A 23,955-nucleotide genomic window follows, 5' to 3' on the forward strand; every position below is an offset into this window, starting at 1 on the left:
GATGAATATGCATTAAAATATGTCTGCATTTCTCACTGATAGTCTAACTACGGAAATAGTCATGTTGACTCCTGTTATAACTAACCAGAGGGCATCCAGTGATACCTAATGTAAAGTAGACAGCTTCCCAATAAGGTTAAGGGAATTGAAGTCAGAGAGAAGTGCCTTGCCCCAGGCTCCAGACGGTGGCTGAGCTGGGATGAGACCTGTTGCATCCTTTTCTACGAGCCTTCTCTGCCCTCTAAAACACGCTGCATCAGCCTGTGCCTCGGGTCACAATTTAATTCCATGTTTTAGTTTTTGGTCAGGTTTGGAATGACTGTTATCTGACTTGCAATTTCCTTTGTCCTCATTAGTGAAAAGGTCAAAATGTTTGACTATAACCAAAACCCACCTCTAGTAAACGGCAGGCCTTCTTTGTCACTTTCCTCAGTCTCAAAGCTGTAGGACAGAAAACTGTAAAAGCCTCTCGTATGCAATACAAATTAGATATGGCATTAGAGGACTGAGAAAGTTTTGGAAACTAAATCTCAAAGGGTCATTAAATAACTTACTTTTAGGTCAGTGTTCATTTTCTCATAAAATGTGGATCACCCAAGGAAATAAAAATTACAAAAAAATCTTTTATCAAAACGCTAGTGGAAATTTAATTTTAAAAGGAAGAGCTTGCTCTGTTTTCCACCATGGAGGCTAAGCTCTGGAGAATTGCTGTGTTGAATCTGTGCTGTGTTCCTCATATAGGCAGTGCCTTCTAACAGAGAACACAAACGGAAGCATTTGTCTGCACTTTGCTTATTAAACCACTTAGAAGTAAGTTATTTTGATTTGGAACTACTGAGGTTCAGTTATAAAAACTCGGAAAGCATGCTGTTTGGTAATGTGCTGACATTTGTTTACTGTGCTAATGTCTGAACTTTCTCATTCACGCTCACATGACATTCTGAGAGTGTTGTAAATGACGGCATTTTAAATGCATCATCATCCAACTTCATACCTGCCGTGCAACTGCATGTTCTGTAAGCATCTGAAGTGAAACAATTTAATATTGATCTTATTTTTTTCCCAACAAACAACGCCCTCTCTGGGCTTTCCTGTAATCTACTAGAAAGTCCAAGCAAGAAACCTGGAGTTTATCCTCGGCCCCATGACCCAATGGGTAAGAATTCAGGCCCTGGAGCCAGACGTGCATTCACATCTTGACTCTGCATCTTATTAAGGCTGTTTTACCATGCTATTTCTTCCCGAAGTACTATGTTGCTTATCTTTAAAAATAATAAGATAACAACGGCTAACTCACAGGGTTATTTTGGAGATTAAATAAGGTAATACACTTAACAAAGTGTAAGAGTACACTTTGTGTACATATTTACTGAATGTGTACATTTACTGAACTCCTACTGTCCAGCTTTGTGTGGATATACCAGTGAGCAAAATATGTAAGATTAATCCTACAACAGACTAGACATTTTAGTTGGGAAAATATATTAAATCAACAAAGCAATACACAAGCATGATTATGTCAAGTAACAAATGCCATAACAGAAATAAAAGTGGATTATATGACAAAGATTCGGGAATCAGATTGACAGAAAGAGAAAGATCTTTGCAGGCAGGTGAAAATAAAAACCCAGCAACGTAGGGATCCGGAGGCAGAGGCTTTAGTCCAAGAGAAGGGAATAATTATTGAAAAAGTACTAGAGTAGGGTAGTGTCCTTGAGACATGTTCAACAACATAAAATAAGCCTCAGAGAGGAATGAATAAGAAGCAGAAGAGTGCAGATGACATCAAGCAGGCTGGCAGAAAACAGACCATACAGCATTTGAATACTTTAAAATTGATGACAATGAAAAACAATCAAGATTTGTGGGTTGAAGGTAAAGCCGTTCTTAGGGCAAATTCATACTTAAAGTGCTTATATTTATAAAAGAAGGAAGATATAAAATTAAAGGCATAAATTTTCACCTTAAAAAGCTGCAGGAAGAAGAGCAAATTGACCCAAATTAAGTAGAAGAAAAACAATAATAAAGAGCAGAAATCAAAGAAATAAAAAAGCAGGCAGACAGTGGAGAAAATTAAAGCCAATACACAGTCATTTTAAAGGATCAAACAAATTAATTAATCTCCAGTTAGACTGATTAAGCGATGCAGAGAGAGAGAGCGATAGCAGGGATATGCAGGAGAAATACATCACAAATATCAGGAATGAAAAAGAAATTTTCATCTCAGGTCCTAGACATTAAGATAGCAAGAGAATTCAATTAACAAATTGATGAAAACAACTTTGACAACTTGGATAATACATAAAAATTTATTGGAAAATACAAAATAGCTATACCCTCCCCTTGAAAAATCTGAATACCTCTATACCTATTCAATAAATCAGATTTGTTGTCTATACAAGCCTCAAAAGTAAATATTCAGGCCCAGATGCTTAACTGGTGAAATGTATCAAACATTCAATGAAGAAATAATATCAACTTTTCACATACATTTTCTGAATGTAGGAAAGCAGTACCCAAATCATTTTATGAGGTCAATGATAACCCTAATACATGAAAAAATATTGCAAAAAAATTAAATATCCCTCATGAAGATAGATATTAACTTCTTAGAAACATATCAGCAAATCAAGTCTGATAATAAGAAAGATGACACATCATGAGGAGGTAGGGTTTATCCCAGGTATATGAGATTGGTTTATCCTTTGAAAATCAATCGGTATAATTCATCACATTAGCAACAACAAAAAAATCAAAACTTAAAAAAGAAATAATTAAATTGTGAAAATGAAATATGATTCTTTCAATTGTTGCAGAAAAACATTTGACAAAACTGAATATTCATTTGAGATAAAAACTATCATGAAATTAGGAATAATATGAAATTTTCTCAAAGACAAGGGACATCAATTAAAATTCCACAACCAACATAATGCTCACTAATGGAAAACTTAAATGCTTCCCCTTGAGATAGGGAACGAGATAGGAATGTCTACTATTGCCATGACTGTTCAATGTTGTGCTGGAGTTGCTAGGCATAGCAACAAGGCAAGACAAATAATAGAAATTACAAGGATTGGAAAAGAAGCTAAGCTCTCCTTATTTGTAGAGAATTGCAGAAAATCCCAAGGAACTTACAAATAAGACTTATTAAGACTACAAAATAAATTTAGCAAGGTTTCAGATATGAGGTTAATATAGAATATAAAGCAGATTTGTATATACTAGAAGCAAACAATTGGTATTAAAAATTAAATTCCTTTTACAGTGGCACCAAAACCAAAAAAATACTTAGTAATTTATTTAATGAAACATAGCGAAACAACAAAACATTAATGAAATGAAAGAAAAGCTATATAAGTATAGAGATATATGTTAATCATGAGTTGGAATGCTCATTAGTGTTAAGATGTCAAATTTTAAAATTATTCTAGGATTCAACATAGTTACAGTCAATGTTTCAGCACCCTTTTTAAATAAATTGAGAAGATTTTATACGTTGATTCTAAAATATATAGAGAAATACAAAGTATTTAAAATAGCCAGGACAAATGAAGGCCTTACCATAACTGAGTTATAAATGAATCATGAACTTCACTGTAAATCTAAAAGAATAAAACATATAAAAGAAAACAAAGAAGAAAATTTTTGCTTTCCCAACATAGATACAATCCAAAAAGCATGAAGTATACATAATATGAAAAAATAATTAGTTGGATCTATCTAAAATTTAAAAGTTGCCATTGAAATACTTATTTTAAAAGATAAAAATAAAAACAACATACTGGTAGAAAATATTTACAACCCATATATAAGACCAAAGTCTTTTTCCCAGAATATATAAAGAATGCTTACAACTCAGTAAAAAATTGGGCAAGAGGTTTGGACACTTTACAAAAGAAAGGATTGAAATGACAAATAAGCACATGAAAATACACTCAATAGCATTAATTATCAGAGAAATAAAAATTAAATCACAATGAGATACCACTACATACCCACTTCATTTTAGATTTGCTAAAATGAAAGAGACTGAGACTACAAAGAATTAGCAAGGATGTGGAGCTACTGGGACTTTACATACTGCTGGTAGGAATATAAAATGGTACAACTACTTAGCAAAATAATTTGGCTGTTTCTTAAAACATTAAATGTACACCTACCTTGTGACTTAGGAGTTCTCCCCCTAGTCATTTACAATGAGAAAGGAAAACTCAAAAATATGTACAAATAATGACTTCTATATGAATATTACTAGTAGCTTAATTTGTAAAGGTCCCAAACTGGAAACAACTCAAATGTCCAAGAGTAGGTGAATGGATACTTGAACTTTAAAAGGAATAAAGTATTGATACCCAGGAGATGAATCTCAAAATCATCATTCTGAGTGAGAAAAGCAAGGGAAGAGTTTACACTCTATGGTTCCATGGATATATATTTTTAGACAGAATAAACTAATTTATATTGTCATAAAGCAGGTCAATTGTTTCTTGGAGAAGGGGTTGGAATAAAGAATGTATTGTTTATGGACACAGGGAAAGTTTTGGTGATGATAGAAATATTCATTATCTTGATTCTATGGTTGATTTCATATGCATATAAAAATGTCAAAGCCATTTAAATTATACTATTCAAATACATGCTATTTACTTCAATAATATCCCAATAATGTCATGAAATTAAAAAAAGTGACAGTAACAAATATTCAGAGAAATAGGATCATCATTTATTCTCAGCTGCTGAGAATTTAAACAGACACACTTTGAAAGTAACCTGACATAGTCTGATAAAATTGGAAATAACCATATCCAAACTCATATATTTCAATTCTGCAAAGGAAAACTTTCTCACATTTGTATAGAAATATTTAGAAAGATTCTCACTGCAGCATTATTTATAATAGATAAGGTGTTTAATAAAATATTCATCAGTAGGTGGATGATTGAATAAAATATGGTACAGTCAGATAGGACACTATATGATGATTTTAACACAAATAAACTAGATCTTTAAATGGAAATATGGGTAGATGTACAAAATATCATAATTGAGTAAAAAACATAATAAAGAATTATATATACAATATGACATGATTCAAGGAAATTTAACATATATCAAAACTATATTTTATGTATATGCACCTAAATATTTTGTGTACATCTACATGTACATTTACAATTAATATATAGTATTGCTAGTATATAAAAATGAACCAAACTCATTCTGTATTTTTTCTTGAAGGTCCAGATAGTATACAGGGAACTGAAATTGGAGGGATCTCACAATAGAAGGACATTTCACCCTTATCTTTAATGCATCATTTCCTGAAAACTCTTAAACAAATATATTAATAGACATTAATTCTAGGTGTTTGAGATATGAGCATTTGTTACATTATTCCTGATCATTTTAAAAGCTTCCCACACAGAGGCAATACCTTATATATGTTTATGTGTGTATGTGTGTGTGTGTGTGTGTGTGTGTGTAAATGTCTAAAATAGATCTAAAACTGTACAAACAAAAATCATAATAGATGTTACTTTAGAAGAAGAGAATGAGATTTAGGATGGACAATTTGTGGTGATGGGTGGGGGTCAAGTAGTTAACAGGGTCTTTGCCTTTATCTAAGTTCAAATTTTGACAATGAGAACATATTTGTATCTTATTGAGTGTCCAAAATAAGTACTTCATGAACTTAAATTAATGATAAAATGGCAGTGCATTGAACTAAGTTCTTTGGTACAGGCAAGCATATGTTACTTTCAGAATACTGAGAGAGGATGGTTATGGATGTGGAGAATGGTTTCCCAAAAGCAGTTTTTTCATGAGTAGGTGACTCCTGAATAAAATCTAGAATTTAACCTAGATGTTTAATCAGGAGTCCATTGGTTCGTATTGGAAAAATATAAAGGCTTAGTTTCACTAGCATCTAACTAAAATTCAGCCTTTCTATTAACTACGAATCGTAGCAACAGGTCTCATTGATATTGACAGACCTGTGGCTTGGGGGCCAATAAAAGCCATAGCATTTTCTTCTAGTTACTACAGTTATTATTGATATATTAAAATATTATTGAACTTATTACTAATTGAAAATTATGGAAGTAATGAGATTTCATGCACTATCTTATTATTTAATGTGTTAATAAGAAGGATACACATACATTTTTGTTTCAAATTTGTTATTTTTAAAAGTTTCGATAACTGGCTTCATTTGTGATCCTATGTATGTTTATTATGGGTTTAAACACATTAGTCTGGGGTGGGGTAAATAAGCTTCACGAGTCTGCTAAAGGAGTCTGTAACATACACAAAGATGTTAAGAACCTCTGTGCAGAAGGATGAGTCAAGCAAGGATTGGTGGTGGGCAGGGTGCACTGGGGGGGAGGAGCAGAGCGGGCCAAGGAAACTGGATGTGGAGCGTAAGACCATGAGGAAATACGGCACCATTGGGCTCAGCTCATAAGTAACTTTCTACGTTGCAAATACAATTTTCCTTCCATAGTTACCCTTCGGGAGGATAGTTCTATTCTTATCAATCTAATCAGCAGATGTTTTGGTTCAGGAAGTGAATAACTTTGAAGCACGAAAGCATATCATGAAAAAAAATGCTTCCCAGGTTTTACAGTTCATGTCACTTTACACGAGAAAGTTGTTATCTTCAAAGTTCCAACTATGAGTTCATAGTTTATAAATAATTACTTGTCACAAGACATATTGTTGGAAAAGAATCCTCTGATACGTCCATGACCAATCTTGGCCTGATTAGCAAATCTGGACATCTCCATGACTACCAACATCCAAGTGAAAACAAAAAATCCAGACATTGTACATTTTGTCTGGATCAGTAGAATTATTGTATTCAAATAAATTTGTACTTGGATTATAATTTTGATTAAAAATAAAAATAAAACTGCTCTGCTTGGTGAGCTAATGGAAGGACAGGGACTCTGCCCACTGTTTTGTCCACCTTGTCCATCACAGCGGCCCAGGAGGCTGCTTTACCGAAACTAAAGCTCCACATACATCAACATCTAGATATTCAGAGGCATCTGTATTTCTCCCTGGAATGTCTCCTCAGTTCTGTGCCTTTAAAATAGTAACATCATCATAATGTATTTCATATTTGTCTGTATATCTAAAATGTTCAATGTTGGCATTGTGATTTCCATCTCATCCAAATAGCATAGGGACACTATTCAGAAGAGGAGGAAGGTAAAAAATCCTTTGTTCCCTCTCCTACTGTTCACTTTACCTTCTGGGTCATTGCCTTTGAAAAAGTTCTAAGAGATCTTTGGTAAGCACATCTTCAGTTTTATTTCAATAATGTTTTACTCAGTTTATTAGCATGCTCTCGGCCACAGCACAGGTTTTTCTTAACTTTAATATGTTCAAGTCTAGAACGATCATTCCTTTATACATTAGAGACTGACAGCAGCAAACTGGGCTTCATATACTGAATTCCAACCTTGCTATTACAAATCACAAATAAAAAATTAAAAATATTCCACGGTGGCATTAGTTATCAGTCAACAGTTCTACTTGGGCAACTTCACAAATATGTATTTAATTACATAACTTTGATACTAAATTTTATTGTATTTTGCTTTGTTACTTTATAAAAAAAATAATCGGGGAGGAAAACAAAGAAGTCCTATTGTGTTAAAATTAAATACAGTTAAAGATAATTTGTAGCTATGTCCAAAGTACCACTCTCATTGTTCTGGATTGGCTGGATACTTACTGGAGATAAGTCTGTTCATATTGGTTCAATAATAATAGAAGGAACACTTTAATAAAATAATAGAAATAAATTTTATTATTAAAGATATTTAATTAGGAATGCAAAACTTTTCCTTATCTCCCACCCCATAGCATATCTGTCACTCAGCTTTGACAAATTCTGCTTTTTCACAAGTTTTAGAGATAGCAAAGTGGGTTGACTTCTTTTGTAATTTCTTGCTTCGGAAGTCTGCATACAACAGTGGTCCTGCTCTCTGATAGCACTTTAAGCTCTGTAACTCTGAGCAAATCACATAAACCTTCTGAACCTGTTTCCTCATTCATGAAATGACAAGAGTTTGACTAGCTGATCTTTATAAAGTCCCTTCCAGAGCCATTGTTATAAGACAATATTTGCTGGATTGAGGAAAGATAACAGTCCTGGCTCCCAGCCATTACATAAGCCTGGAATTAACCTGCACCTCCAGCCAGCTGCCTGTGATGTCTCATGCACCATATTTTACTGTATTGATTGGATAATAACCTTTTCAAAACAAGGCATTGAGTGGGTTGCTCTTTTATATCACAAGTTGTCTTTACTTTGATGCTTTCAAATCCATGTATTCGCTTTAGATAAAGTATAAACTTATTTCATTATAGCTGAAGAATTCTGACATTAAAGTAAAAGGATGCCAGAATAAAACCAATGGGCATCCACTTTCCTTCAATACATTGCTTCAAAATTAAATGTCAGCTGATAATTTAGTCTCAGATCTGTTCATGACTTTACCATAACTGAAAGTAGCTTCAGATGATTTCTTTCTTCCAGCTAGGAAATTGATCTCATACATTACATCTAAATAGTTTAAATCTGTGCACTATTAGTAAACTGGCCAAGGAAGTCTCCAGTCTGTATAATATTAATTCAGAAAAGCTTGAGATTTGTTAGCTCAATAATGAGGTAATAGTTTGTCTAATTTAATCTCGACACAGTGATATGTGACACTTCAATAATAGCCTATGTGACCTTAAAGGTTAATGATGGCATAGCTCATCTGAAGTGACAGCCTACTCTAAGTTCTCCTACAGTCGATCTTAATTCTTTTTTTTTTTTTTTTTAATTAGGTTACTGGTGTAGTAATGAAGCTTTAGTGGCTGTTATCTGGAATTGCAGACTTGGCCAAATTAGTTCCAGGGGTTGCATGATGAGACATTCTGTTGAAGTTCATACTGTATAACACAGGGAACTATATTCAATATCTTGTAGTAATTTGTGAAAAAGAATATGAAAACAAATATATGTACATTCCTATATGACTAAAGCATTGTGCTGTACACCAGAAATTGACACAACATTGTAAACTCACTATGCTTCAATAAAAATATTAAAGAAAAAAGAAAGGCAAATGGCAGTGTCCATTAAGATAGTGGATGCAAGGAGGTAGCAATGTTTCTGTGCAGAGCAAAGGATGCAGGAAGGCCTCAGCTATGCTCCTGTGTGTGGTGCTTTCTCATCTAAAAGATGAGTTTTCTCAGGATACTGTGGTATCTTTTATCCTCCTCTCTCACTTGGCGCAACAACCATATATGTGGTTGTTGCCGTGTATAAAACACAGTGCTTGGCTACAGGAAGAAAACTGACGTCAACCAGAATGTGATCCAGGCTGTAAGGAGTTTAAAACCCATTCAAGGGAGGACAACAGATAGACAAATCAGCGTAACAGAAGGTAACGAGCACCATGCCTTGTGAGAGAACACGTGGTGCTTTCAGATTCACAGGAGGACGGGGTGGGGGGCAGTTCTCCCAACTAGAGGCTGAGAACGGCTATTTCCTGGGTCACCTTCAGAAGCAGGATAATTCAAAAATGCTCTGATTAAAATATATCTTACTTTCTGCAGCCTCCCCCACCTTCTGTATCTTCTGTTGACATGAAGGAGAAGGGGGTTGGGCAGGGGAGAAAGAGAGGGAGAGAGAGAGAGAGAGAGAATGAGATTTGTCATGGGGTTGAGAAAGGTGGGTTTTGGCCATGAAGAGGTAGAGGGACTCTACCTTCAAAAATATAGCTAAGGCAACGTGAAAAAGGAAATGTAAGTGAATAATCTTGAATGTTGTGACAAGCGTGTAGACTTCTCTGGCCCATATATACGAGATGTAATATATACAGAGAGAAACTCTTCAGTGTGAGAAGCTTAGAAACACATAAAAGTCAGATTAGTTTTATACTTCAGATGCTCTCTTTTTAACCTCTCTTAGTTTAGTTTTTGAAAATTCAGTATGTCTCTTCAATGTCAATAAAGCCAAGGAAAGATTTGTGTTGGGTCAAGAAACAGTGTCTCTTAAGTCTCCCACTCTGTTTATTTGTCAGGTTTGGGAAAGTCCTGCCCTGGGAGACACAGACCCTCGTTTACTCATTGGGATTCCCCTCACACACATCGCTCCCTCCTGTACAGTCCTGCATGATTGAAAGTATTCAACAAGGTGTTGATTCAAGAGAGATGAATTGATTGGACTGGATTATCCCATATGGCTGCCATGTGACCTTCAAGTCACTGTTGAATGCATTTTTGTAGGAAACTCAATTCGTTTGTATAATGTATCAGCTCCCCCTTGTGACTGTCCAGCAGCCGATTTGACAAAGAGGAAATAAAGACATATTTTCTTTACCTATTTCCATTTCCTGAGTAGAGTGTTTAGAAGAGAGTCACTGCTCAGAGATATTCAAACTCCCATGCAAAGAAAAAGCCGAGACATTGAAATCAGTGAGACGAGGACCCTTTATGCTGTGACTCCAACATGTTCTTGCCCATTTGATACATTCTGTAAAGACCCCTTATAATTCTTAGTGGAGTGAGTGCTCTACCAACCTGCAGACACTAAATGTATAATGCAGCTCAGAGTAAGGCAGGTGAGCTCAGATAAATATTATCTCAACAATATGATGACATTCCAGACAGTTTCCAGTGCTAATAGCTTCTATAGCCCATTAGTACTATCTCAAGACATTTTCTCTAAACATCAAAAATGAAAACAACAGAGAAGCCGTTCAAATCGTCAGCTCTTATGCTGTTTCCCTATCATCTGACTACATCTTTTAAATCATCCATCTCATCTTACCGGACCTTAATCCTTTCTATTTTGTTAAATAACTATAGCTAATTTTGCAGTCTGTGAATCGTTTTTGTGTGCCTTTTCTCATGCTTTTTCTTGTTTGCCTCTCATTTGTAGCCCGGGAGATCCATGCTGTTGCCACTCTCCTTTGGGTCAGGCAAGGGCTGTGGAAGTGGGACTCAGGGAAGTTCATTTTCATCCAGGAAATGGTGGAACTGAACTTGAGTCCCAGCCTTGAGACCTGATTTTGTGACTCTGGGTTGAGCCTTTTTTGTTCACACAAGTGTTCTCAAAGAGTTTAGAGCTGTCTACTACCATTCACATGACGGTCAGCCAGACTCTTGTAAACTGCACAATCTGGTACCCATATCAGCCTTATTAAAGCAGACCTCTGGCTTCTGGTACTGTCTCTCTAACACTTTAGTTTTCTACACATGTTTCTTCTTTATGCACATTTTCATGTCTTTCACTTTCTTTTAAAATCCTTAAACTAAGTTTAGTGCCATTATTAAATATTCATCCATATACCTATGGTATAAATATTTACTGAACTCCTACAAAGCACCACACAGAGCCCCAAGATCCAGCGACAGATGAGTAAGTTATAATAGTTGACATCCTAGCTTGCATTGTCACTAGGGAAGTCAGCCATCAGGCTGATCAGTCGTACCATTGGCTTTGGACATGCAGGAGGGATTCAAATTGAGATGAATGATTCAGTCCTTTTAAACAGACAGTCTCTTAAAAGAGAGAGTAAAGAGAACAAAAGGAAACCACTGGTATTCACAACCCAGTGGGGAGTGCGAGGAAGACCTCAGGTAGTCCTGGTACAGTGCGTAGGGAGGCTTAAGAGGAAAGAGGACAGGTCCAAAATCCACTTGAAATCATCTCACTGTGCATCCGACTACCCAGCCCACCCCTTTCAGCCCCCACTGGTTCCCTTTGAAAGGAACTCCTGGCATAAGCAGGTGAGGGAATTTGTAACAGAGCATGATCAAAAGCAAATTGGGTAAGCGAGGGAAAGCAATTACACAGGGAGATCATTAATTGGACGGCTTGTCTCGTCAGTGAGTTTGGAATGTGTAAGCCGCGCCGTTGTGAATTGAATTTCATGCACTCCTATTGTTTGCGAAGTGCTGGCTGTGTGTGGGAGGCACCGGGTGATTTGCCAAAAGCGTTGTAAGAACACCGGCAATCAAAAAGCCACCGGGCTCTAAAAAAGCCCCGAACTGAGTGAAGGCACAAAGGCATGAAGGCTGAAGGGAACTGGGACTTTTTACTGAAGCAGAGCTTGAGGCTGCGGAAGCCCAAGCAGTGACGCAGGGCGGAGAAGGGGAAGGCGGGGCGGGGAGGAGGGGGCAAAGGTCGTGCTGTGACCCCGCTTCGTCCGTCAAATTTAGGCTCCTGCTGGGACGAAGTCTACCTGCACCTGAGGCTGAGACCCCTTGAATTCATACAGCTTATAAAGAAGGGCCTGTTAGGGCTCATTTTCACGTATCTTGAGGGGAAATAAGAAGTCATTTTAAACCATTCGTGTGCCTGGACAGGACGCAAAGAGACACGAGGAAGCAGGCACTCGGTTACTCTGACGCTCGCGTCCCGTTCCCGCCTCCCACACGCTTACCTGCGCAGACCCCGGAGCCCTCGTCACTCCCCCAGCAAGTCCTGCCGCCTCCAACCTCCGTCCCCGTCGCCTGGGTTTTCTTCCCCCGCCTAATTCACTCGGGCTCCACTTTCAAATCCCAGCCCTGACGTTCACTTCTCTTTGAAATGAGCCCAGGTTAGGGAGACTCGAGGATGGCAGAATAGCGTTCTAATACCGCCCCTGGCCCCTGGCTAGGATCGGCAGCCGGGCCGCCTGCCTTTCTACATTTCCTCCGGTTTTTCTCTGCCGGGCACCTTCCTACGTACAATGACGTCTTTCTCCAAGATTAGGAATCCCTCTTCGCACGTTAGAATTTCTCAAATGTCAGTTCTTTCGGGCTACCTTTTCCAGTCCTCGAGTTAAATAGTCTTGCAGCCCCTCCCCTTCGAAACACCGATTATTTGATGTCTCTCTCCAAAAGGAGCCTGGCATTCATGAGGCCCAGACAACTATGTGTTGCCTTTATTCTTTCTTCTCAGCGGAATGTGAAATCCTGGAGGCCAAGGACCTTGTCTTTGATTTGTTTTCCTATGTCATAACAAAACACCTGGGGCATAGCAGGTATTAAGCAAACGTGTGTTAAAAGCATAAAACTTAAAAGAAAATAACCTAGAGCAGCGTTTCTCAATCTAGGCACCACTGGCATTTTGGGTCGTATGATTCTTTGTTGCGGAGGGCCATCCAATAAGGTGCTTAGTGGTGTCCCTGGCCTCTACCCACCAGATGCCAGTAGCATCACTACAGTTGTGAAAACCAAAATTGTCTCCAGACATTGCTAAAAATTCCCAAGGTGGGTGGGACAGGGGGCAGCAGTGTGCAAAATCACCCCAAGCTGAGAATCACTGATCTAGAGTACACATTTCTAAATCACTCAAACTGTAAACATGAGCTGCCAGCTTTCACAAAAGAAAAGTGATCCAGGAGCGATGGATAACAATTATAAACCTTATTTAGGATTATTTGAAGATTCATTTAATTTATGCAAGGTATCATCCAAAGCTTCTTGGCGGATCAACTTTTATGTAGGCAGATAAAGGAGTCAATAAATATTCTGAGAATATTCTTACAAGAATTAAATCAGATAATGCACACAGAAGTATCTTAGATCAGTGTTCATAGTTAGCACTTCAGTTATTTTCTTTCCTTGATCTAATCAAAGCATTTGGTGTAAAACACTCACAGCTAGGAATGATTAGTCAAATGAAAACACACACACACACATAAACACGTGCACAAACTATTAAGTTTTTTTTAAGGCAAAACATTTTGATCAGTTGATTGACTGAGTTCTTTGTTAGGGGACCAGTGTGTTGACACAAAGAGTTGGTTAGTTTCTTTCCTGCTGGGGAACACTAAATTACATCCCACCAACTTATGTCCCCTGGAGTGACTCACACAGTGGTTGACTTTAGAGTTCACCAAAGGTGAGGGTTTTGGTTATATGAGCTCAGATTTTCTCCATGAAGCAGGACAAACAAAAATTCATAATGCCAGATTTCTTGATATATAATTTCTAAAAGTAGAAGGCTACTGGTTTTTCCCTCCCTCAACTCGTTCCTGGAAAGAAAGTATAGGAATTATCCCCAGAGGTGCTGGTTGATGCAGAGTTACTGGGAAAGTAGATTTTTTCCTTTCATACCCAGGGGAATTCATGGCTGGCTGGGTAGTAAATTCAGTCCCGGTGTTTTAGCTCACAAATAAAGAAGTAATCAGAGAAGCTCTGCATGTGTATTGGCTGAAACAGAAAATGGACAATGAGCAACAGGAGTTTTTAAGACAACACATCCTGCTGGAAAAATGTGATTGCTATTTTGGAAAGAATTGCAAAATTGGAAGGTACAGGGAAGTGTCGATGTCATGCACTTTAAATTGAGGTAAATGTTAGAGACAACAATTTATGAAATGAGATTTGAAAGAACAAACAGTCTAGTTAGATTGCAGTGTGGCTGCAAACCCGGGAGGGAGTGTGAGGATGTTGCCGGGCAGGGGAGGAAGGTTTGTAGGTATGTCTGCAGAAAACCTAGGATTATTATTGCTGCAGTTTAGTGAGCTTTATTTCTATATTTGGGCTTTGACTAAAATTATTTGCTAGGCTACAGCTGCCCTAAGTGAAATACTTCACGTGGTACACAGAAATTCCTCAGTGCTTTTTGTTTCCTGTGATTTATGCGCTGAAAATTTTTTTCATGATTCTAAATTAAAACCTAAACAGAACATCAGTTTCATGCATCTTGCCTTTTTTTTCCAGCTTAAGATTCCTTTCCTGTAAGACACATGCTTACAAATATGTTTTTAGGTAGCTACGTGATTCTAGGAGAGTCCTAATCACTCTGGCCTCAGTTTCCATATTTGGAGAAGGATGGATTTGTTGTCTTCAACAAAGTATGACTTCTTCTACTTGATTCCCTTCTGCTTTGAATCCAAATCCATTGTCTTTTGCCTTCTTCAGGTTAAGATGAATTCAGACTGAAAAAAAATGAGTGTTTGGGCTTCCTGGGATCACCCCAATCTGATTATGACTTGGAATTTAATGAAAGGGCATAGACTCCTATTTTATGAGTGAGAAATGTTAGAGATCAATTTCCATCCACAGTTAGAAACCTATGAATCAACATCAGGGTTGTAAACAGGAACAAACAGGCTAGGAAACTGAGGGAGGCAATGAAGGAGATGTCTAATACTTATTGGCTCTGTGACTTTGGACAGCTTACTCCTTTTTCTGTGAAATGGAGTTTGCCATTTCTTCTGTGAAAATGTTCTAGAAAGATTTAAGGGTCTGTTCATAGTGGCCTCAGACTGAGACGAAGAAGAGGAGACTATGAGAAGATTCATAGTGGAAAATGAGGATCAGAGTCATTCTTCTTCTGTGTCATGAAATCTCTCAAAGATTTATTTCATCACATTTAGTCTGGCCCACTGGCCAGGCAGCTAACGTGTGGGTAAACCAATGTCATCGTGATGCGTTGCAGTGCTCCCTCTGTAACGTGACTATTGCATTATACACAAACTAATCACTGCTGGTCTCCTTACGTGATTGTATTAGTCTGCTCAAGCTGCCATAACAAAACGCCAGATTGGACGGCTTAAACAACAGAAAGTTATTTCAGCACAGCTCTAGAGGCTAGAAGTTCAAGATCAAGGTGCCAGCAAGGCTGACTCCTGGTGAAGTTGCTCTCCTTGGGATGTAGATGGTACCTTCTTGCTTTCCTTCAAGTAGCCTCTCCTCCGAGCATGCGCATGGAGAGAGCTCTTTGAGGTCTTCCTCTTCTTATAAGGGTACCATTTCTATCAGATTAGGACCTCACATTTTGACTTCATTTAACCTTAATTACTTCCCAAAAGGCCTTATCTCCAAATACAGGTTGAAGCCTAACATAGGAATTTTGGTTGGGTTAGGGGGGAGTGAAAAATTCAGCCCATAACATGAACTATCTACTCAGTCTCCTTGGTAGCTATGGGCTCTGTGGGAGAGATGCTTAAGGAAAGGTAGAGTAGCAGGAGTTTCTTGAATGAGTTGTTTGTAGATGCCATGTTGGGGAACTTTACTTTTTTTGGTGATTCCCGTTTTATGAATCCATTTATCAAGAGTGATACTTACATCAGAAATTCCCAAACAACCACGTGGAGACAGCACTGGACTTTGGGTTATACATCTTAATTTTGATACTATTCACTCTGTAGCATTGGAACTTATTGAGGCTCAGTTTTCCCCTCCACAAGTAGGAACAATAAGGTACTATCCCCATTTGAATACAGATAAACTACTGTTGAATTAGCTACTTACCACTCACATTGGCCCTATGTCTTTCTGTTACTCTTTATTTTTTCTAATATTCCTTTCCTTATGTCAAGATCAGCCTCTGGTCCAACCCTTCCATGAAGGCTTCCATGATATCCTCAAATAGTCTCTCCCATTAGTAATCCAACAAGGTTTCCATGGTGCCTCAAATTAACAGCTTGTCCTGGAATTCTTCGTGAAAATCCCCACCATATTTTGAGAGCTGAGTCTCTGTAACTTAAAATTTTATTCCTATTATTTTCTTTCTCTGCATTTTATAAGGGCAATTATTGTTTCTTAAATTAAACTGACTGAATCTTGTTAAAAGGACAAGTGTTATAGAAAGAAGCAGAAACCATCCCCAGAAAGCCTTCAAAGATACCCTTCGCTGATTTTTGTGCCTTGTCACTGAGGCATCCGTCATGAAACCTAACACACACTTCTCTAATCACTCGTTTACTTATATTTCTCTCCACTCTATTCTGAGATCGTAGAGGGCAGGGACTCTACCTAATTCTTCTCCGTGCCCTTAGTGGTGTTACGCTGCCTATTAGATCACAGGTTTTCAGTACATTGAGTGGAAAAGGTAAACAACCGAAAGCCAGGGATTTAACTCAACTACTATATTTTTCCAGCAGTTCAATATTTATTTTACCAGGACCTTACACCAGAGGCTAGTGCCTCTTCACTGGTTAAACCTTTACAGAGTATCTACAGTGTGTTAGGGTCTGTAAGAGGCAACGTGAATTTACAGAGAAGACAGACCCAGTTTCTAACTTCGATAATTCAGTCCCGTAGAAGAGATGCCACAGTGGACAGAAAATTATACCACAGTGTGAGAAGCTCTGTGATAGAAGCAAGTGCAGAGGCTTCGGCGCCCGGAGGAAGCCCAACTGTTCCAGGCACTTGCCTCTCTTCTTCCTCATACACACCAGCTTCTCTTCCACCACAAGGTCTCCACATGCATTCTACAATCTGCCTAGAACGTGCTTTTCCCTTCTGTCCATACAGTGGGCTCCTATTAATTATTTTTCAGTTTCAGTGTCGCCTCAAAAGAAGTCAGCCTCCCTTATTATTATTATTTTTTACATTACCTTTGGCTCGTTTATAACATTTGTGAAATTCCTCATTGGAATTATGTAATTGGCTTATTTGCTTGTGTGGTGTCTTTCTTCTCCCTTAGACTGTGCACTCTATGAGGGGAGAAACTATATCTTTTGTTCAATACTATTCAAGGCACAGAGAACACAGTCCCTGGAATAATGTAAGAGCTCAGTAAACATCAGATGACTGAACAAATGCAAGAATGAATGAGCAGAGAATGGCCAGCTCCAGGGGAACCAGTGAGCAGAAGGCGCAAGCACAGCCAGCCAGTAATGTTTGTTTAGGATTACTCCATGATTGAATGCGTTTTGGTCTTCCCCGCTGCACAGTGTTATAAGAAAATATAAGCATTTGGCAGATGAGAAAATTTAAAACACAGAGCTAAGTCCCTCTTCCAGAGATAAGCAAGTAATACACAGTGGAATAAATGCTATTCCATAGTCAGGTTTATCTTGAACCCAAATTCTCTACTTTTCCACGAATTATGACAGTACCTCAAGCAACTGCAGGAATTGCTGCTCTGACCATTCATTTCCTTCTGGGAAAGCAAATAGTTTAGTACTCTAGAGTATTTTACAAACACAGTATACCCAGGATTCAGAGAGATGGATAAAGGAATTTCGATCATTTCTTTATAAATCCTATAGACGCCTTAATTTCTGCCTCTGGAATCTCTCCTCTTATGTTACTGTTCACGATATTTCATCTGACATTACTTTTTGGTCCTGTTGTCATCTAGATAAGGAATATTAAATTTATGATAACATCTTGCATCTCCATGCACTTTGCATACTTTGCAGCAATTGCTTTGTTCACCATTAATTCTTTGCTTCACCAGAGTTAATTCTTTTATTAACAACTGCAGGTTTTCAATGCTCTGTCTCGCCGACGTTTCCTAATTTCTTCTTTCCATTCCCTTTATGTATTATTGAATTCTCTAAGTGAATTATTTAACTCTGCATAGCATTTTGGGATGTGATTTGCATGAAACACGTTGTACAAAATAAAAGCATATCATATTAAAATGTCTATAATAACTTGAAGGAAAAGCCCCCAGGGAATGCATTTGCTATATATAATGGCTGTGGGGAAATTTTGAGCTCTAATGTGACAGCAACATGAGACAAACAAAAGAAGTGACATAGTTAGATGTGGAGATATGACTTGCATTTAAGTTGATAAAATGTGTTTATGTGCCAACTAGGCTTTTTTGGTTTTGTTTTAAACTTTCTTTTTCTCTCTGACTTTAAAGGCAATTAAAACAGAAAAAAAGGAATTTTCCCCTTAATTAATCCCTACAAGAATTTTGTGGAGTGAGTAGTATTATCTCCATTTTTTATAGATAAATCAAAGATTTACCTGTAACAGAAAGTCAAAGATGTTAGTTGACTTAAAGGTCTTTCCAATTCCAAAGTTTCTGGCTTTTCTCTAGATTCTTGCTTATTTAAAGAATACTTGACAGTGCACATAGTGTAACTGAGTGGATTGAACTCTGCACTTAATGGCCTTTGTCATAGAGCGGAGTAAAAGTTGTGTTCGGGATTTTAAGGGAACAGACTCGTTGGTGAGTCAGAGTGCTTTCTTCTAGAACATTCCTCTGTAACTTGAGCCTGGGAGTCAGGGCTTTCTAACTATCCCATCTCTCAAGTGCTAGCAACTCCACCTGTTGCCCAACGGCTTACATTCAGACATCTCTGCTCCACCATAAAAGCCCTTGGTAATCTAGAGCCACCTCTGACTCCAACCAAATTCCCGTTACTTTCTCATTTTTCTCTAGTCAGAGGACTTATCACTGTCTTTGAAACACTTCTTTCAATCACACTTATATGTATTTCTAGATGATGAAATGAATTAGTGATTATTTCTTACCCCATTTTCTCAGAGAAGATGGGGATGGGGAGAAAAAGGTCTTATCCAGCAAAGCTGATGTTATTCTTCTGGAGGGAAAAAAAAAAAGATAACTTTGATGGCAGATGTTGATTGTCGTGGTCTTAGTCAGATCAGGCTACTGTAACAAAATACCACAAACCGGTGACTTAACAACCTAGTTATTTCTCACAGTTCTAGAGGCTGGAAGTTCAAGGTGAAGGCACCAGCAGATTCGATGCCTGGTGAGGGTCCACTTCTTAAATGACCGTCTTCCTGCTGTGTCCTCAGCATAGCGGGGTGAGAAGGAGCAGATTCTCCTGTGACTCTTACAAGGGCACTAATCCCACTCATGAGGGCTCTACTCTCATGACCACATCTGATCCTAATTCCTTTCCAAAAGACCACCCTCCTAATACCATCTCACTAGAGACAGGGTTTCAAGATACGAGTTTTAGGGGAGCACAAGCGTTCAGTTTGTAGCAGTGTTTCACTGCCTCTAAGCCACAGAGTACATCTCAGCTGAGAGAAGAAGTGCACTTTCATCAATGTGCGATCGAACTGTGCTGGAGGAAAGTTCACAGAGTTGGCTCATCTCATGGGCGATATGGTCAGCAGATTTGGGGAGGCTCATATTCAGGCCAGTTCATGTTGTTAGAACACATTCCTTCTCCAGAAACTGAGATATGAATTGCACAAGCCCAGGCTCTGGTAATGTTTGAATTTGCAAACCTAGAAGCACTAAGGGATGAAATCTCCTCCTACGGGGAGAGAGGAAGTTGAATATGAGAGAGAGAGGCTTCCCTGATCTGAAAAGTTTGAACTGAATTTTAAAGAGACATGTATGAAATTGAGTGGTGGTGGCAGAGGTGGTGGTGGTGATCTTGAGTGAGAGATGAGTGGAAGGGGTGTCGTTGCAGGACAAACCTTTGGCAAAGGCATATGTGAAATAAGCCGTAACACCAACACAGACACAGACACAGATACAGATAGTTACACACACACACACATGCACACACACACGCACAGAAAGATTTGTTTGGTTCCATGTGAATCTGTTCTCACAAATAATTTGCACATGTGCATCTTAGACCAGAGTGACTCTGGATGCCCTGTGGAGGGTCAAGTATGAACCTAATATAAGGAGATATAACCTTTAACCTAGGTGGCCCACAGAAGACACCAGGAACTATAGAGGGCAGAGTTGACTGTGAAACCATTCTATATAATTTCATAATATAATTAGACATCACTGTTTGAGGACTAAAATGTGCCACATAAATTACATTAGCTTTCAAAGCCTATGTGAAATGACAGTTTTTCTTGAAGTAATTCTAATTCTCTCTAGTCAAGAATGAGTATTTTGGTATTTTTAACCACTGTGATCATTTACATAAGATTCATTGAATTTGTACTCAGTGACAAGAAATGGGTGAGACTTTAAATACGCCGAAATGTGTAGGACGACATGAACACATGCATCAGGATTCCACGTAGAAGGATGACCATTTCTAAGCCTGGAGGTAAAAGCCCCCTTTTTGAATAGGCATCTCAATTTCTAGACTAGATTTTTAGCATTTGGTGCACCACATGACGCGTTTGTTGAATGTAATGCAAAATGATCTCTTTTTCAAAAATTACGCTCTACTCTTTAAGGAATAATTTTATACAACTAATTTGCCCAGTCCATGGAGAAACTGAGTACCATCAGGAATTAATCTTGGTTTGCCTGTCTTGGTCCTGGCTGTTGACATTCAAATGCTACTATAAAAATAGTGTAGATATTCCTTTGTTCTGTTCTTAAGAAACTTTATATTGTAAAAATTGCTTTGTAAAATTTTTAAAATATTGTACAAATTGCTTTGTGAAAGCAATTTTTTTAATATGGGAGAATTGGTGTGAGGTTTAGATTCCCATTAAAAAAAAATCCAACCATACTGCAGAGATTTCAATTTAAAATTTTTAAAATATAATGTAAATGCTTAGCTATAAAATCTTAAGATGATAAAAAAAATTCAGAATTTGGTTTCATCTTGATCTTGACAAATATTAATGATTTCACAATATTTATAATCACTAGCATCATTGTGTGCACATTACTATTATACAGTCATATAATTCTTAATATTTATCTCCTATTATTACTATGTAAAATGCAGAAAGCCACTGGAACCATTGGTCATGAAGAATAACTTCTTTATGATCATGTCATCAGTCTGTGATCATTATCAGCATGATACAATGCATGTTCTCAAAAACAATGACAGCTAACATTTATTAAACTCTTAACTCTTTTCCAGATAACTCATAAGTACCTTTATGTAAAATATTTAATTTACTGTTACAGTAGCCCTGTGAGATTGGTACTGATTTTTATTCCACATTAGTAAAGATAAAGTGGCTTCCAGGTTGGTAAATAGCTGCACTGGGATTTGAGCCCTGGTAATGGTGTTTCCACAGCTCGTGGTCTTAACCAATCCACCTCAATAGTGCTCCTCATTAATCCAATGGCATTTTGAAAATGAAAGGTGTAGCAATACTTTACTATCAAGACAATGGAAGTTGTAAGGGGAAATGAGTAAAATGAGTATATGTTGCTATATAATAAGTTTGGACATAGTATATATAAAATAAATATATATGTTAATGGAGTTCTGTTATAAACTTCCAATGACTTCATACTCAAGTATTGACCATTTTGACCAGCCATGTCTTTCATGGCTTAAATTACCTTTCTCCACTAAGTCTGATGCTCTTTTTCAATTTATTTCATAATTTCTGTGCTGTGTCATATACTTGTTGTTTTGGTACTCTTTTTACCATCAGCAGAAAAAAATACTTTTTGTTCATGAACTAGACTAAATTGTTTTCTTTAAATAGTATTTCTTTTTATTAGTTGATAGTTGTTTTCTAAGAAGGACTTTGCTTCTTAATAATAGGTCATGCACAGTACTGGTGGGTTGCCTGCATTATTGGTTAAGGAACACAAGCATATGTTGTAATTCCTTTCTCAGCTGAGTACTCAGGGCTAGAATTCTCTATGTTGATGTCAGATATTTGTATACTTATTGCCAATGACTATGGGAGGGGGCTTTTTAAGCTTTTATTTAAAAAGATACAAACACTTTCAATTTGTAGTCTCAGCTAAAAATGGATTTTCCCATGAGTTAGCACCATGACATAGCCTATGCAAAAAAATTTAATGGCATCTCACTCTCTCACAGTTGTACCTCAAGCTATGACAGTTTAATTTGTGTCCGACATTATGTAGACTATTGTTCAACTTATCGTGCAATGGATGAGTGTAAGATCTCTGTAATCACACTATGGTCCAGCTAGGCTGCATTACTGCAAATAAGCTACATAACCTCTTTAAAACCCAGTTTATTAACCTGATGTGACTTGGACGTAACTCACAGAACAGTACCTGCAGCAGAGTATTGCTGTGTACATGTTAAATTGCCTTTATTAAGTTAAGGTCGATCCTTTGTCATCCTAGTTTGCTGAGATTTTTCCTTATGAATGGATGATAAATTTTGTCAATTTTATTTTCTGTACCTATTGACAGGATCATATGGTTTCTTTTCTTCAGACCGTTAGTATGGTGTATTAGCTGAGGTCCTATATGAGCTATGCTCTCCAGCTAACATTCCAGTGTTGTCCCTTACTATTCTCTCCTTCTCTCTCTGCTTCAGGCACATTGTTTCCTTCCTATTTCCTGGCTACTTCATGCCTTTGGACTGTTGTATTTGTTGTTTCAACCAGTTTTCTCCCAAGACATCCACATGGGTAATATCTTAACTTCCCTAAAGTCTCTGCTCAGATTTTATCTTCTCAATGAGTCATACTCTGACCGTTCTATTGAATTATGTTAACTTGAACCTGGCAGTTCTGATTCCCTGTAATTTGGCTTGATTTTTATGTAGCATTTTTACTTTCTAAGGTATTATGTAACTTACTTTACATTGTGTTCATTGAATATTTTTCTGTTCCCCCCTTCTGTGCAAACTCTTCCTCTCTTCTTCTGCCTCCCTCCCCTACAAAAATGTAAGCTCTGTGAAGGCAAGGAGTTTTATTTCTTTTGTTTTTAGATGTACTTCAAGTACCTAGAACTGGTTCATAGTAGCTACTATGTACATATTAGTTGAATGAATGACATTAACAGAATGGATACTTAAGTGGGTTCTGCTTTCCTTTCTGTTGGCCTCATTCTCACCTATTGCAGGTAGGTTTCCACATGTGACTGAGGGACAAGCGGGGTATAGTCATAGGGAGCTCCATCCTTACATCAGACCACTTTAGGGAATCTAGAGGAAAGAGAGGTACAATAGACAGAAAGCTAGATAGGTGCAGACACCAAAAAGCAGTGTGAGAATTGTGATTGGTGAAGCTTGGATAGTGTTTCTAAACTTATTTTCTTGGATAGCGTGAGTGAAAGGGTCTCTCTCCATAATCAGAACCATGTGGATCTTGGGTTAGGGTGAGGTCCAGTCATTGGTCCAGAAAAAGTAATGGTTTTACTCTAAGAAAGGGCTATGGAGATGTTGGGCAAACAAAATCCACAGCTGTTCACCACTGTCGTTATTTCAATGTGACACTTCCATGACACATTTTTATTTGACTAGAGGGCTCAAATTTCCAGATATATCAGTCAACCTTAAATCATCTTGAAGGAGGAGTTACTCAAAAGTTGGCACAAGCTCACTCTTCCAAGTTACTTTGTTAACCATT

Source organism: Camelus ferus, chromosome 2, assembly GCF_009834535.1.
Source record: "Camelus ferus isolate YT-003-E chromosome 2, BCGSAC_Cfer_1.0, whole genome shotgun sequence".
NCBI lineage: Eukaryota > Metazoa > Chordata > Mammalia > Artiodactyla > Camelidae > Camelus > Camelus ferus.